General features: G+C 41.9%; 1 protein-coding gene across 3 annotated transcripts in view; it reads left to right on the forward strand.

The window, feature by feature from the left end:
• The window catches only part of MEIS1 (Meis homeobox 1), a 138,422-nt gene that overhangs the window by 33,917 nt on the left and 91,839 nt on the right, over positions 1-12,666 (forward strand). The window lies entirely within an intron of this gene.

Raw genomic sequence — 12,666 nt, forward strand, 5'->3', positions numbered from 1 at the left:
GCCCATAGTGGGTACATACTTTAATCTGGTTTGATGCTCATGTTTCATTGGAGCGCTGCTAGGCAACAAAAGAATTTTGTTTTCTAACTTAAATGGACTCTACCAATCAGAATTGCAGTCTACAAAGAACTTAACATGATTAATTTGAAAACCAAAACAGGAAAGTTAATTTTTAGGCACATGTATGCTAGCTGGACTGGGAATAACTTCTATACGTGGAATTTTAAGCATTTGAGACATTTTATTGTTCAAAGAAAAGTTGCTGACTTCATCACAACTCTAAGTCTAGTAAAAATGGAGCCCTGCATAGTAAACTGGTACAGAGCTGAGGCAGAAAGAGGTAACCTCTGACCTCTGACTTTTACTGGAAAATGATATGCAGCATAAATCCACGGGGCCTTTTTTCTTTCAGGTGTTTGTATGTATATGTTATGGAGTCGCTGCTCACGGCGCTCTAGTTAAGGTGATGTCAGCACTTTCGATAGAAAGCCCTGCTTTTCAGAATTCAACTTGCACCATGAGTTTTCAAAAAGGTGTAAATGGAATCTCAGTTCTTTTTTCTGTACTCCAAAATTGCTACATGGGGTCATAGCCTAGCGTTTTGTTTCTTCCTTTCTTTTCCTTTTTCATTTCTGGCTTTTCAAAAAAATATATATCCTCCATGAACAGGCAGGCAGTTCTGCTGCTACTGGAGAGGCTTGGGAACTGCACTTGCACTTGCATTTAAAGTTATAACATGGACGTTTTCTTAAACCTAATCTGATAAAAGGATTTTCAGAGGGCAAATGCCCCAGCCCAGTTCTTTCCCCCCTGACATGTCATAACAAGGAATTAGGAAGTGTGGATGTTTTTTTTCCCTTCAACAAGTGCTCTCCAAAGGCCAATTTAATAATGAATTTGATTGTAAACAAAGAGCATAGATCCTTGACAGCACTAGAGTTTTCTACTTACATTGTTTCTCTTTATATATGGTCATAAAAGACCACCACCTAGTTTTTTTTAAAAGCATTTTTCACGTAAATTATCTCATTGGAATGATCTCACTTGAACATTTCTAAAACAATCCTGCATGGCAGATAAAACTGCTCCAGCCCCATGTGACAGGTGAGGGAAATAAAGTGTGGATGATTTGAAGGATTTGATGAGTTCCTGGTGCAGTGTCAGACCTAAAATTTCGGTTGCCTGATCATTTATCTAGGATTCTTGTCATCATGCCCTTTTTCCCTGGCTCTCCACCAAAGAACTAAAATCAGTTGCTTCCACCGCGATCAAACAGAAACTTAGACCCTTTCTGTCCTGATTTCCCCCTTCCTCTCCTCCACCAGCTGATAACATAGGGGGTAGGAGTCACACCTTGAGTCTCACCTGTCTTCCCCTGTGGGTTCTCTTTGGCAGTGTGATTGATTCCTTGCCACATGCAGAATGATGCCTAGAAGTGTTGCTGCAACGACTGATGTACGTTTCTGTGCCAGCCATGACCCTTCTAAATCTTTTTCTCATCCCCGAGACCTGTGGAGCTGGGTCTTTGTGCAGCCCTCTGATTAACTGTGCACGGTGGCTTCTGCATGTCTCCCCTGTCTGCCTTTTCTGGCAGACATGGATGTGTAAGCCATGCCAGCGTTTGGCCCATAGTGCATGTCCTAAATAGTTATTTACACAGTTTGAGTCCATTTTAGTCAACTGGGTAAATAACAGCCCTCTTCAAAAGATTTATAAATCCATAAATATGTCTTTATACATACCCAATAGACAGAAATAACTCAATCTGTCAAGAACATATCCAAAGAGGTGTTTCCCCCACAGACAGGAGCAATACATATTTTAAAACTTTCTCTACTGTATTATTTGTACTGTGTTTCTTTTTTCCTCAGTCCTTTTCAATTTTCACCATTTCATTATGGCACCTGTGGTACAAAAAAGAAAGAAAGACAGAAATCCCCTAGGTTTGGCCCTCTGTTAAATAACCTTACCTGCTGCACAGTGGAGGCATATAACAGGCTATATATCTCAGCCGAGTCCTATTCTTTTGGACTTTGAAAGTAAATCAAATAAAATAAGTCATCCAGGAAATTTGTGATGTTCTGACAGATTTCAAAATACAGTAACAATTCCTAGTTAGAGTTTCAGCAATTTGAGGGGTTTTGAGTGCCTGATAATTTGCCCAAGTAGCAGCTGTTGTGACCAATGGAATCGTTTTAGTAAAATTCTTACCTAAGCATAAGAATAAAAAGACAGAATTCAATCTTGGGCATTCTAAGGAGAGTATATGTCAGGTAGGTAATTAAGAAAATACCAAAGATATTCTTTTTCTTCAGGGATTTAATGTTTATTCCTGCTTTACATAATAAATCTTTCCCCCAACTCAAATTATTTATCATGCATCTCTTCCTTATGACATCTGTTTTTATTTAATTTTAACACTTGTGACCCCTTGCAGGAAATGGATTTTTTAATAGTGAAGTTCCTTTAAATTGGCATTGAGAAGGAAGGCCTAACAAATGTATTTGGTCGAGGGATCTGCTGCTGTTGCTATGACATTGATTTTGTCTACTCTTTAACTTCCTCAAAGCACTTCCAAAGAGATGAGATTGAGTCCTTATTTTAACCCTGTCCATTATTTGCCATTTTCCCACTTCAGAAGAGAAAAAAGCATAGCTCCGAAATATTGGCGAGTGAGTAACTCTCAGAGTCGGCCCTAGGAGCGTAGTCTCTTGGCTTTGTAACTGCTTTAGAAGGGGGTGTTTCATGACCCCCATGCAGTCTCAGAAGCTGAGGTACACATTGGCAGGTATGTGACTCTCGTGTGCCTTTTTTGTCCTACTGTGTACAGTTGCCCTACTGACCATGATTGGGGCCTACTCTAGGAAGTGTGTGAACACCAAGCAAATAACATGCCCTTTTTGTACTCCTCCCCTGGAGGGCAGACACTCTACAACTCATAAACAGCTTTAGCTATGACTGATCACATTTTAAGTTTGGGCACTTCTCCCTTTTTGGTTCAAAGTCAAGAGAGATGAACACATGGTAGTAATAAAATCACATAATAAGGGCTGACGGTCAGTGTATTTCCATCCTTCACTTTGCAGAGGAGGTCATGGAGGTTTGGAGAGGCTAGGAGACTTGTCCAAAGTCACATACTGTTTGGTGGTAGGTACAGGTAGGACTTGAACCCGTACAGTCTGACTCCAGAGCCCAAGCTCCTAATTTGGGAGCATCCTATTTGATAAAGTACTTTGTGTGGCTAGGAATGAAAAAACTGATCATTTGACGGACATTCTTTCTGTCATGATTTTGTGGACTCCTTCCCCGGTGTCCGCGCTGAGCCTGGCACTGTGCTTTGTCATGGTGACAAAGCTTGGAATAAGAGAGTAAGCGTAAGCCTCAAGTGGGGGTTAGCTTTTGCTGGCCAGTGAGAATCTAGTTTTGTGTGCTAAGTAGAACGGTGGTTGAGATATTTACAGAGGAGCATGATGATTGATATGATTAATGTGTATTATGTATTAAGAGCCTATCGCATTTCACTCATTCAAAGATTTATTGAGAATAGGAACCTAGAAAACAAGTAAGGACGTTTTTCTTGCAGAATATTTTCCACTTGAAGCTCATCGCATTTTCCTCTGTTGTAAGGAGAAAGAAAAAGTCTTATTTCTACATTGAAATTTGATGTAAAACATTTCAACCCTAAAGGGCTTTAATGGTCCCTAGAACCTCGAAAATCCACTTACGAACTTCTTTGGGGAGCAGGACTCAGATCAACAATATATCTTTGCTCCCACTTAAAACGAAAAAAAAAAAAAAGCAAAAACAGCATGTTTCTTTAAAGAGGGACAATTGAAAAGCACTGCTACTTCTTTATAATCATGTATCAATAGTTGCAGTGCCTCCCACTGCCCCATCCCCCTTCCACGCCGGCTTTTGTATGAGTTCAGGCAACCTATAGGCAGAAGGCGATTCCATTTATTACTGAAGGGACTCTCAAGGCCGTTGTTGCAGACCTGTGAGGCCAGAAGGCTGAGCTGAACGGGAGGGGGTGGGGAAGGGCCACATTAGGTTCCAGACGACTAAGCAACGATTTATACACCAGCTCGCCTTCTTACATGAAGAAGAAAAGTAATAACAGCCCAAACCTGGGCATTTGAAACAGTCAGCTGTCTGATGAATAATGGGATAGGTGGGAAGGAGTGCTCTGATTGGATGTCTTAATGAGCACATTTCGCACAGAGTTTGGGCTGCAGTTCCCCTTGACCTTTGCCCTTTATTGACCAAACTGACACTTCATTTTTCACATACTTCCAATTATGGCTTAGCTTAAGTGTTGCCCTCCCTCCTTTATTTCTTTCCTATGGACAACTTGAGAGTGGTTGAGGCCACAGAAGATATTTTAATTTGAAAAACTACCTTAGCAACTCAGGTTTGGGATGTAATCTATAATCTGCAGTTTTTCAGATGAAAACACAAAGTGAATACTGCTTGTTTAGAAACAGTTTTCTTTCTTTCTTTTCAAAATCCCAACTCATTTTAGAAGCCAAATGTTTATAACCTAAGAACCCTGAAAGTAAAGAAAACATGTTTTAAAAATAGGTGGGTTTTTTTTTTCATGTCACTTGTCGGTTGGTCAGAGTGATTTGAATGAGCTCCTTTTGTTTACATGTACTTCTTAATCTTTGTACTTCTCAGGGAACTTCTTGTATTTCAGTGGCACTATAATGCATTTAGAGTGGAGAGAAAGGAAAAGTAAAATATAATTGTGACCACAGACCTCAGCCTTTAGACCATTTCAGCCCCGTGTGTTAACTTTGGTTACACTTAGTGTCGGACTGCAAATTAAAGTGTGGCCTGTGCATATGAGGTGGCAGGCAGAATAGGAAAATGATTTCCTGATGGGAAAAGTCAGTTGTAAAAAAGAAAGGGGAAGTTATTATGTTCCACAAATCCCCCATATCAAAAGGTCCATATTATTAACTTATCAAACATGTTGAATGAGATGTATAGGCAGAGAATTGTTTTCCCAAGAACACCCCATACTAGATTCAGGTTTCCTTTGGATTGACTCATCAAATGCGAATAACCCTTTTCTGTTCTCCGTTTGCTTGACTTCTAGCATCATGAAAGCAGGTCATCTTTAAACAAAGAAAAATCACTTTATATAAAAGTAGTAACTGTATATGTAAGGGCATGCACTTGGCCATAAGTGTTTTCACAGAAAGTGCATCGTCTCACGTTTAGGCAATATCACTTGTAGACGTGGGGGTGATTATTTTTATTTTAAACAATTGAAAAATGCATTTGAAATTATTTACTCCTGAATAGATTTCCTTCCAACACACACGTATTTGTCTCCAAAGTGGATGAAGTGTTACCTACTTTATTATGTAGCCCTCTGGCATATCCATGGCATATTTTTACTATAATATGGTAATAAAAGAATATGTAAAAGGCAGACAAAGGTTCCGTCTTCTTCTGTAAGGTGACCTCTGTTACCAAGTAACTGCTTTACTTATGAGCTTATTAAAAACTCAAAAAATGAGCTTTTCATACTTCACAGGCATTGATGTGAAAATGAGCTGTCCTGTGAGTAGTTTTCTTGATCATTTTTAGAACAATTGATTAGCCAAAGAGCTACTGTCGTTAGTTGACATTGACTGATAGCAATTTGTCACAAGCTCTGAAGGTCAGCTAGACAGCTGGAGTTTCAGCATGCCTTTGATTGACCTTTACTGATTCCATCCTCATGTGATTGGGTTTGAATAGGCCTGACCCTCAATTGGAAAAGACAGGGCGTTAGTCAACAGGGTCATTTTTTATTTTTCTGTTGATTGCTCATTTTTATGTATGTGTGAATTCAATGGTCTGGATATCTTACCAAATAGTGGACTCTAATTTTTGAAACTCAAAAGGTGTGATACTGGTTAAGTGTGGCCTTAAAACCACAATTCTGTTTTCCTATGGGTTTGCAGGGTTACAGTGGACCCAGGATGTGATGCAGACTTTGCAGCTGACACTTGCCATTGTCACCTGTGCAGATACTGGGGCTTTGTTGTATGTGATGGAGTGGAATTTTGTTGGTGGGGTCACTGTTGTAGTTGTTTCTTAAGAAATACCAACTCTGGTGTGACTTGTAGAACTTCCCAAATTATACACCAGTTCGCTGACTTTCCTAGAATTAATTATATTGGTCTCTCAAGAATCAGGTGATAGTTTTAAATAAAAAAAAATGAGTGGTAAAGAATTGTATGAATAATGATGTTATGTCAATTCATCATTTAGCTCTGCAGTCATCAGATATGAAACTTTTTAGAAAGGTATCTTATTTTCGGTGTCGCTCAGTCTGCTGTAAATTAGAGAGGGCTCCCCTGTCCGTACCAGCATTAGTCTCTCAGTGAGAGTGGAATATGTTTTCTAATGTAGTGGACCCTGAACTTACTGGTTCCTCATGATCAGTTCTTTCTTTCCAAAACCGCAAGGTGTTTTCCCCAAGTGTATCACACGTAGAATATATTCTACACTCATGTTAATAGCATGCATTTTATTGCCTTATGTAAATAATGTACATGGTACTCTGAGCTTCAGAATTGCAGATCTTAACGTGTCATTACTTAATTCAGTTTCTAGATAAAGCCTTTCTTCTTGTTCTCTCTCACCTTCTCCTCTTCTCTCAATTCTGCATGGGCTTTTAAACTAGAAGCAGTAACTTGTTTTTCAGGTCAGTTCTCCTAGACATTCCAGGTCCACCACACACAGCCTGGCACAGCTTAAACGTGTTTTACTTTCTACCCAAGGAAAGAATCCATTGTCTCAGGTGGTGCATTCTTCATGCAATGTCATTCTCAGCAAGGCCGAAGTGAGGAAGTTAATTTTAGGGAAGCATTCATTTAACATAGCCCAAGTAGATAAAAAGAGCCTAGCACTGTAATCACTTCTGCAAATGGGCCAAAATATTATCATGAGCTGTACTTAAGAGGGGAAATGTAAATTTATACATTCTAGGCAAGCGATCAAACATGGATTAAGCACTTACATGTGGCAGGTGCTCTGTGTGAGGCTCTAAAATGAATAGATCATAGGAGTTGCCCTCAGGACATTTGTGTGTGCTACCAAGAACATCAAGCATATGTAAGTGAAATATTGACTAAATACTGGATATTTTTAGGGAGCTGTGCGCGTATTTCACAACATGCCAATGACCTAGATACGGTGAACTCTGGTTAGAGGCATTGACGAAAAGATGAGGTGAGAAGGTGTTTGGCCTAACTTGAAGAGGGACCCTCTACCTTGGTCCTGAGACTGTCATAGAGGCTCAGCATCTATTGGGCCCTGTGAGGCCAACTTTGATCCACAGCCCACTCTAGGGAACTTGGTTCAGTCTTCCCACAGGGCCATGTGGCCACCCAGGGCCTCTGCAGTCTGAATCACTGATGTCATTATTGCTTTCTCCACCATTAGTTGCCTGGCTGCTGACTCATACTGACCCCTGCAGGGGGCCTTAACGTTTTGTGGGTGGTGGGAAATCCCTTTGGCAATCTTGTGAAGTCAATGAATGTCTTGTCAGAGTAATATTTTTTTTTTTTTAAAGATTTTTATTGGGTAATTGGGGGGATGGGAACAGTGCTGGGGAATTGGGGGAAGGGGAACAGACAAGTTGCTGTCATTTTGTTCTTCAGTCTAGTTGTGGAGGATGTTGCTTCACTGGCCCAAGTTGGCACCATCATTGCGCTCTTCCCTGGCGAGGCAGATCAGTCGCCGGCTTCTGGACGGTCGCTCACTGCGGCTGCTGGCCGCTCACGCTGGCTGCTGGCCACACACGGTAGCCCATGGCAATCCACTGCCACAGGGGCTGCAGCCTACACCGTTGCCAGTGACTCACAGGCAACCCAGCTCCAGGTTGAGCTGTTGTTCAGCATCTTAGCTGTGGAGGGCAGTGTCACTGGCCCTCATATGTGGGATCCGAACCAGGGCCCTCTGGCATCCCAAGCGAGTTCTTAACCATCGCGCCACTTGGCCGGCCCCAGAGTAATATTTTTATTAATGCATAAAATAAAATACATAGGACTACACAGGAACGTAATTATATTGAAACCCACTTATCAAAATACTTTTAAAAAACCAAGTGGCCATCTGATGATATGAGTGCTTTGTTAAATTTGCATTCAATAACAAAGTCTAGCAGTAATTCTATTGTCTACCCTGTTTTTGAAATAATGGTGACTATAAATGATGTTTTAAGATATTTGTTACAACTGTGTTGTGATAAGTAAATATGATTTCCATTGGTGACAAAGTCACAAGTCCTGCTAATGGTTCTGTGGTTTGTTCCTTACCTGGATACACACTTGAAAGAGATGCTAATTCCAATTAGAGGGTAGTGAGAAGAAAATATAAATTTTTCCTTTTCTGAGTACATGGATCTTCTGAATTCTAACCATGTACCCCTTTGGGTGGGGGAGAATCTCTGTAGTCCGGGTTGTAAACTTATAAACTTCATTTAAGTGTCATCTGCAGGAAGTATTCTGGGAACCCGCAGAATGGAGGAAGTGAGCCTTATCCTGTGTCTTATCCTTTTTTCACATATTGAAATGAGCCATTCATGCATTAGCGCCCCCAGGACGCTCCCGGGAAGGCACTAGTCTATGTCTTTAAATCTCCTGTGCCCAACATAGTTATGGGCACATGGCCATTGATGGATAATTATTTATTAAAGAGGATCGGGAACTCGCATGCTTTTAAACTGTGATTGCACTACGTTCCCTCAGGACTGGTTTCTTCTGGGTGCCAGATGGCTAATCTCACATGGCAATCTCTGTCGAAATGTAAATAGATACTGAGGTCTCACCTGTCCTAACTCCCAGAGATGCACTTGAACGGGGGGTGGGGGGGCTCAAGGAAAGATTCAGTGGGTAGCCCTTTTCAGAAGTTGGTGGTAGATGGTAGATGGGTTTGGGATGTACCTTAAATCATGCTACCCACATAATTGCCTGTTCTGCCTACGCCTACTCTTGGGTACCACCCTCTGGCCCTGAATGAGCTTCCAGTAAAGGATGGGTGGGGACTGGTAGCATTTTAGTATCTTTTGAGGGACTTTAGGGTAGGGGGACAGCATGAATTCTGAGACAGGACCCTGTGGCAGGAGTAATGGCGCTACCCGGGGAGGACGCTTTTAATAGGCCGTTCCCAGCAGCAGACAGGATTCCATCCCCTGGGATGTGATATTTAGCTCTGCTCCTGCATTTATCTCTCTCTCCCATGAATGCTAGCACTAATTAAGGATAGTGGTAGAGGTTTTGGCTGTTGGCCTAGCAAAAACTAACCCAAACAGTAAATTTATGCCAAGCATTTTCCTTAAAAAGGGGTAGGCGTTGTCTACCTCTTACATTGATTGGTCCCAGAAGTGTAGTTGGTAAGTTGGGTTTTGCTCAAGTGTCTGGCTTTGTGGATTAGTTCAGTCTTGCAGATAATTTTCCGTAATTACTTAACCTAAAAGCATTCTGTTTGATTAGTACAATTAGCTTTGGCTTTCCCCCATTTACCAATAGCAACCCATATGCATTCCCTCCTAGGCATAGGTCATCTTATTTCCTCACAAGGAATGAAAGAAGTAGAACTCCCTTTTACGTATTTCCATAGCAGGAGAGAAAGAGAATGTGTCCTTACCTAGAAAATCTTAAATTTTATTCAAAATCATGTATTTTTAAGAAAAAGGGAATTGAAGAGTGGATGCAGAAAATATCAAAGTTGCCAATAAGTTTGTTGCTAGATTAGCATAGATCAATGCTATCTCTTTAAAAATTTCATTTGTTATAGTTTGAATCTTTCCTTGAGTGCCCCATTTACAATGCACCTATGACAGCAGGACAGGGAGCACCTCGAGACCCTTTTGTACTTTGATACCCTAAGCAGAAAGGACATATCTTAATTTAAAAAATGCATTTTCATATTCTCTGCTTCATTCTGAGAGGATTTAAGGAAATTAACAAAAGTATGTAGTATAGAGGAAGATAAAAATAAATAGATGAAGAAATTATAATGAAAGGAAAGTAAACCAGGGGCCAGTCCTAAGAGTAGTACAAAACAATGCGAGTATAGATTATAAGATCGTGCACAGATGTACACTTGCTGGAAGTAGGCAATAATTTGGCTCTGAGCTTCCTGGCAGCCAAAATGAAGAGTGCAATATAATTAGTTACAAAATTTATAGCACCCGTGGTGGTTGTTCAGAAGAATCCGTTTGAGTGGTATGAAGACCTGGCGAAATTCTCCCATGTGTCCTCGCACAGGGATCAGTGAGACGGCGCTGACGCACACTCCAGCGTCACCTGCAGGGCTCCTTTTGCATTCCCCTTAGCTCCTAGCACAGTGCTGCAAAGAGAAGCACCTAATAAATATTTGATTGAGTGATTTGACTAGATCAGGAGTCGGCAGACTCCGGCTCACGAGCCAGATGCGACTCTTTGGGTTCCTTCCATCTCAAAAGTTTGCCGGCCCCTGGAAGAGCCAATCCTGTCTCTCACAACAATTTAAAAATTATTTGAGAGCCATAAATATAGTTTTGCATAATTCCCATTATGTGAATAATATCCTATAAAACTTTTATAAATGAAACTATTATAGTTTTATTTTCATTTTCAATTTTACTTCAGAGCCACACACTCATGGGCCGCAGTTTGCTGACCCCTGGCGGCTCTTCTGTCTCAAAAGTTTTCCGAGCCCTGGACTAAATGCCTGGATTCATATCCAGCCCATTGTGATTTAACTCCTTGGTGTCTAAGCTAGTCTCGATTTCCATGGTTGAGACACATGACACCTTGTCCTAATATGAACTAAGATGCTGATTATTTGGTGATGCCGTGGACCCTTTTCTCACATTTCTATCTCCTCCTTCTGACCATTTTGTGGTGGGTCAACTGCATTCTTTAGTCTTCTCCCTCTCTACCTGGGGCTGGGGATGCAAATGAGAATGCTTTTGTCACTCTGGTTATTGTCCCGTGAAACAGAGTTCATGGAGCCATAGAAATTCAGGTACTCAGTAGTTAGAATGGAGATGTTGAGGGGCTGAGCTGAGATGCCAGAATGGTAAGATTCAGGTGCCACAGTCTTTAAAGCTGGAAGTTCTGAGGGAATATGATTTCAACGTATAAAATTGGAGGTGGCTGGCTGTGTGTTATGAGTATTTGGTTTACCACATCCCAGCACCTAGAACATCCCCTTAGATTAATGGAATAAATTTAGTGCAAATAAAAGGTATTTCTTGATATTGTGAATTTTGAGCTGATGAGAGGAATTCTCCCAAAGGAGTTAGAGGTGAAGACAGAAATCGTCCCGTTCACTAACTTAACGAGTCGTAATTGAATAACCACTACGTACCAGCCCAGTGCCAGCACTGAGATGTCAGAGTGAAAGGCCATTCCTGGAATCAAGAAACCCAGTGTGGGGGCAGACAGGTAGCATGTGGCAGGTTAAGGCTCATGACTGAGGAGGTTCAGTGTGATTTGGAAGTAGAGGAATGGCACCTACCAGGCAAAGATGAGGCCGCTGCCTTGCATGGCAGGCTTTCTTAATCGATCACCGCATCCTTTTTCATCCAGCCATTTCAGTGGGGCTCTGATGTGGGTACTTCTTCACACAGCCCTCTGGGCAACCACTACCCACCCCCTAGAGTGAACCCTCAAAGAAATCTACTTTTTACTCCCAGTCTCCCACCTAGCTCCTCTCAGGGGGTGAGCCTATGATGGGTACTTGGGACAGATGGAGAAGTATATGAGGGAATGAAATTAGCTTGTGTAAAGGTATGAAATAAAAAGAAAGCATGACACTTGGGAGGATTCATGTATGCGTCAGCCTGAGCAAGAACAGGAGTCTAAGGAGGTGAGGTCAAGAGGTGGCAAGGGTTATATGTGTTGTCTTTAGGAGTTGAGAGTTTGTTTGAGAGGCAGTGGGGAGTCATTGATAACGTTAGGGGTGTGTCATGGTCAGATCTGAGGGAAAGAGGAATTGCTGAGGGAAAGGGCTGGAGTGAGCGCTGCAGTTTTACAGAAATGTTGAGGGCATGAAGTAAGGCAGAGGGAAGGGTCTGCAGAGAAGAGGTTTTGAGGAGGAGACTGGACCAGACTGCGAGACTGAGTGGTCTGTGGGGTGTGGGTTTGGAAGGGTTTAGGATCATGCAAAGGTTTCAGAACACTGCCATACAGACCACAGGTCCCTTCCGGCAGCCTCTCCGTCTTAAGTGTGGCTTCACCTATCTACATATGGGGACAGTATAGCTGGTCATTGCTGACTGTGGTTTTGCCCCACACCCTGGGTGGGCAGAAGTGACATTTTCCCACCCCTTCCTGAGGGTGGCTGGAAGGAGTTCAGCCACCCCTCTCCCTTTGCCACCTTTCTTTCCCTCAGACAAGGCTCTGGCTCCACGGGGACCAGGAGTATGTGGAAAGGAAGAGGCCAGCCACACTATCATGGGAATTTGGTGACTCATTTCATCAGTTTACTGCTCTGAAAATGAGGTGACTTCCCCCTTTGCTTGACAACTGATTGATGAACATTTCCTGAGTATTTGCAGCGTCGATGTTTTGTTTCACGGACCTTCACGCTCATGGATTCCGGTGTATTCTACCCCTGGTGCACTTCCGCCATCCCATTGCCCAGGCTGTTCATGTTTCTTTTTATGTAGAATCT

Source organism: Hipposideros armiger, unplaced genomic scaffold, assembly GCF_001890085.2.
Source record: "Hipposideros armiger isolate ML-2016 unplaced genomic scaffold, ASM189008v1 scaffold_2, whole genome shotgun sequence".
Classification (NCBI taxonomy): Eukaryota; Metazoa; Chordata; class Mammalia; order Chiroptera; family Hipposideridae; genus Hipposideros; species Hipposideros armiger.